Below are 5062 nucleotides of genomic sequence, written 5' to 3'. Positions count from 1 at the left end.
ATTCATGGGATTTGAAGTGGTCTTCATCATAGAATCCATACAGTGTAGGGACAGGCCATTCGGCCCATCAAGTCCACACTAACTTTATGAAAAGCATCCTTCCCAAATCTAACCCACTACCCTAACTCTATATTTTCCATGGCTAATTCATCTATCCTGCACATCCCTAGGCACTATGGCTAAGCTAAATTGTCCAATTACCAAACCCTGCACATCTATGGATTGTGGCAGGAAACCAATGGAGATCATGCAAACTGTTGCCTGAAGGTGGAATGGAACTTGGGTCTCTGGCACTGTGAGGCAACAGTGCTAACCACTCAGTATCACTGTTTATCGGGGTTAAACAACTGCTCAATTTCTTTCTATGTTTGATCTATTAAAGGAGTACTGGCAAATATTGGCTTTTCATATCAAAATCTAAAACCTTTTTTACTCCAAATGGATTGCATCATGCCACGTGGATTCAAAAATATCCCAGCTACATTCTGAAGACTTGCGTATTAAGTCGTAGCTAAAGAGCTCAACTGCTTAATTTATTTCTTCAATCCATAGAATCCCTACAGTGTGGAAACCGGCTATTTGGCCCAACAAGTCCACATGACCCTCTGAAGAGCATCCCACCAGTCGATACTGTGTGGTGCTAGAGCAACAGAGGATGCATCAGAGGAGTAGGAAAGTCAATGTTTCGGGTTGACACCCTTCATCGGGATCAGACTCTGATGAAGGGTGTAAACCGGAAATGTCAACATTCCTGCTCCTCTGATGCTGCCTGACCTGCTACATTCCTCTAGCTTCACATCGTATTGACTCTGACTCCAGCATCTGCGGTTCTTGCTATCTCTCAGCATCCCACCCAGATCCAGCCCCGAGACTATCCCTGTAACCCTGCATTTCCCATAGCAAATGCACCTAATCTACATATCCCTGAATGTTCTGGGTAACTAGCATGACCAATCCATCTAACTTGCACATTTTTGGACTGTGGGAGGAAACTGGAGAACCCGGCAGAAACCCTTACAGACATGGGGAGAATGTGCAAACTTCTTGCTTTCAGCATTGGGAGTGGTGAGAGTGCGAGCCATGGGGCAGCCGGGAAGATAAGGTTTTCTTTATAAAAACTTACCTTGTGAAGCAGCGGCCTTCTTGCTTTCAGCATTGGGAGTGGTGAGAGTGTAGGCCAGGGGGCAGCTGGGTAGACAAGGTTTTCTTTATAAAAACTTAGCTTATGAGGCAGCGGCCTTCTTGCTGTCAGCATCGGGAGTGGTGAGTGCGCGAGCTGGGAAGATGAGGTTTTCTTTATAAAAACTTACTGGTGAGTCGGCGGCCTTGTTGCTTTCAGCGTCGGGAGTGGTGAGAGTAGGAGCTGGGAAGTGAATTAATATATTTGGGCATTGGCGAAATCTGAAACACTACATGTGTAGTGTCTCCCACCCATCCTCCTCCTCCTCTAACCAAAAAAAAGAGACTGGAGGGTCGGTAAGATAAGTTTTTTTTCCTCTATTCTTCTGGAAATCTAGAGGGAATGGAAGCTAGGGAAATTGCGTGCTCCTCTTGTAGGATGTGGGAGGTAAGGGTCACGACTGGTGTCCCTTCTGACTTCACCTGCGAGAGGTGCACCCAACTGCAGCTCCTCTCAGATTGCGTTAGGGGACTGGAGCTGGATGAACTCCAGATCATTCGGGAGGCTGAGGGGATGATAGGGAGGAGTCATAAGGAGGTAGTCACACCCAAGGTACAGGACAGAGGTAGCTGGGTAAATGTCAGGAGGGGGAAAGGGAATAGGCAGACAGTGCAGGGATCCCTTGTGGCTATCCCCCTCAATAACAAGTAAACCACTTTGGACACTGTTGAGGGGGATGACCTACCAGGGGAAAGCCATAGCAGCCAGGTTTCTGACACTGAGCCTGGCTCTGTAGCTCAGGATGAAAAGGGGGAGCAGAGGAGAGCGATAGTGATAGGAGATTCACTGGTTAGGGGAACAGACAGGAGATTCTGTGGTACCAAGCAAGACTCCCAGATGGTATGTTGCGTCCTGGGTGCCAGGGTCAGGGATGTCTCAGATCGAGTCTTCAGGATTCTTGAGGAGGAGGGAGAGCAGCCAGAAGTCGTAGTACACATCGGTACCAATGACATAGCTAGGAAGCAGGATGAGGACCTGAAAAGTGATTACAGGGATTTAGAATGGAAGATGAACGCCAGAACGAGTAGGGTAGTAATCTCAGGATTACTACTGGTGCCACAGGCTAGTGGGGTTAGAAACAGAGAGAGTGCAGCTAAACACGTGGCTACAGAGCTTGTGTAGGTGGGAGGGCTTCAAGTTTGTGGATCATTGGGATACCTTCTGGGGAAGGTGGGACCTGTATAGGAAGGACGGGTTGTACCTGAACTGGAGGGGCACCAATATCCTGGGCGGGAGGTTTGCTAGAGTTCTTTGGGAGGGTTTAATCTGGTTTGGCAGGGGGGTGGGAAACAGAGCTACAGATCAGAGGATGGGGTAGCCGGTGTACGTACAGACAGAGCAAGCAGACAGTCTATGAGGAAGGATAAGCAGTTGATAGGGCAAAGCAGCAGTCAGTGCAATGGGTTGAGGTGTGTTTACCTCAATGCAAGAAGAGTCAGGAATAAGGGTATCGAACTTAGAGCATGGATCAGTACTTGGAACTACGATTATGTGGCTGTTAATGAGACTTGGATAACACAGGGGCAGGAATGGTTGTTGGATGTTCTGGGATATAGTTTCAAAAGAAATAGGGAGGGAGGTAAAAGAGGTGGGGGAGTGGGCATTGCTAATCAGGGATGGTATCACAGCTGCAGAAAGGGAGGTTGTGGAGGAGCGTTTCTCCACTGAGTCAGGATGGGTGGAAGTCAGAAACAGGAAAGGAGCAGTCACTTTATTGGGAGTTTTCTATAGACTCCCCAGTAGCAACAGAGACACTGAGGGACAGATTGGGAGACAGATTTTGGCAAGGTGCAGAAGTAATAGGGTCGTTGTCATGGGTGACTTCACCTTCCCCAATATAGACTGGAACCTCCTAAGTACAAACAGTTTGGATGGAGCAGATTTTGTCAGGTGTGTCCAGGAAGGATTTCTGACTCAATGTGTAGACAGGCCGACTAGAGGGGAGGCCCATATTGGATTTAGTGCTTGGCAACGAACCAAGTCAAGTTTCATATCTGTTGGTGGTAGAGCATTTCAGTGATAGTGATCACAACTCCATGACCTTTACTGTAGCCATGGAGAGGGATAGGAGCAGATGGAATGGGAAAGTATTTAATTGGGGGAGGGTGAATTACAATGCTATTAGGCAAGAACTACAGAGCACCAATTGCTGCATGATAGAAACGTGGAGATTGTTTAGGGAGCATTTGGTACAGGGATTGGAACCTTGGATGACAAGACATGTGAACACCTAGTCAAGAGGAAAAAGGAAGTTTACTTAAGGTTGAGGAAGCAAGGATCGGACAGGGCTCTAGAGATCTACAAAGTAGCAAGGAAGGAACTGAAGAATGGACTTAGGAGAGCTAGAAGCGGGTATGAGAAAGCCTTGGCGGGTAGGATCATGGAAAACCCCAAGGATTTCTATTCTTATTGAGGAACAAGAGCATGGCCAGAGTTAGGGTAGGGCCAATCAGGGATAGTGGAGGGAACTTGTGTGCAGAGTCAGAGGAGGTCCTTAATGAATACTTTGCATCAGTATTCACCTGTGAGAGGGACCTTGACGTTTGTGAGGACAGCATGAAACAGGCAGATATACTCGAACAGGTTGTTGTTAGGAAGGAGGATGTGCTAGAAAGTTTGAAAAACATGAGGATAGATAAGTCCCCTGGGCCAGATGGGATATACCCAAGGTTTCTACGGAAAGTGAGGGAAGAGATTGCTGCCCCTTTGGCAATGATCTTTGCATTCTCACTGTCCACTGGAGTAGTACCAGAAGATTGGAGGGTGGCACATGTTCATGAAAAGTAATAGGGATAATCCTGGAAATTACAGACCAGTCAGTCTTACTTCTGTGGTGGGCAAATTATTGGAGAGGATTCTGAGAAATAGTATTTATGATTATTTGGAAAAGCACTGTTTGATTAGAAATAGTCAGCATGGCTTTGTGAGGGGCAGGTCGTGCCTCACAAGCGTTATTGAATTCTTTGAGGATGTGGCAAAACACTTTGATAAAGGTGTAGCAGTCGATGTGACGTATATGGATTTTAGCAAGGCATTCAATAAGGTTCCACATGGTAGGCTCATTCAAAAAGAAAGGAGGCATGGGATTCAGGAAAATTTGGCTGTCTGGATACAAAATTGGCCGTCCAATAGAAGATGGAGGGTGGTAGTTGATGGAAAGTATTCAGCCTGGAGCTCAGTGACCAAAGGTGTTCCACGGGGATCTGTTCTGGGGCCTTTGCTCTTTGTGATCTTTATAAATGACTTGGATGAGGAAACGGAAGGGTGCTTGAGTAAGTTTGCCGATGACACTAAGGTTAGTGGAGTTGTGGACAGCATGCAGGGCTGTTGTAGGCTGCAATGGGGCATTGACAAGATGCAGAGCTGGGTAAAGAAGTGGCAGATGGAATTCAACCCAGAAAAGTAAGAAGTGATTCATTCTGGATGGTCAAATTTCAATGCAGAAGACGGTTAATGGCAGGATTCTTGGCAGTGTGGAGGAATAGAGAGATGTTGATGTCCACATCCATAGATCCCTCAAAGTTGTGACCCAAGTTCATTGTAAAGATTGCATATGGTGTGTTGGCTTTCATTGGCAAGGAGATTGAGTTTAAGAGCCATGAGGTTATGCTGCAGCTCTATAAAACTCTGGTTAGACCACATTTGGAATATTATGTTCCGTTCTGGTCACCTCATTACAGGAAAGATGTGGAAGCTTTAGAGAGGGTGCAAAAGAGATTTCCCAGGATACTAGATAACAAAGTGTGAAGCTGGATGAACACAGCAGGCCAAGCAGCATCTCAGGAGCACAAAAGCTGACGTTTCGGGCCTAGAGCCTCTCTGATGAAGGGTCTAGGCCCAAAATGTGAGCTTTTGTGCTCCTGAGATGCTGTTTGGCCTGCT

Source organism: Stegostoma tigrinum, chromosome 11 (assembly GCF_030684315.1).
Source record: "Stegostoma tigrinum isolate sSteTig4 chromosome 11, sSteTig4.hap1, whole genome shotgun sequence".
Classification (NCBI taxonomy): Eukaryota; Metazoa; Chordata; class Chondrichthyes; order Orectolobiformes; family Stegostomatidae; genus Stegostoma; species Stegostoma tigrinum.
Note: the sequence above shows the minus strand (reverse complement) of the source record.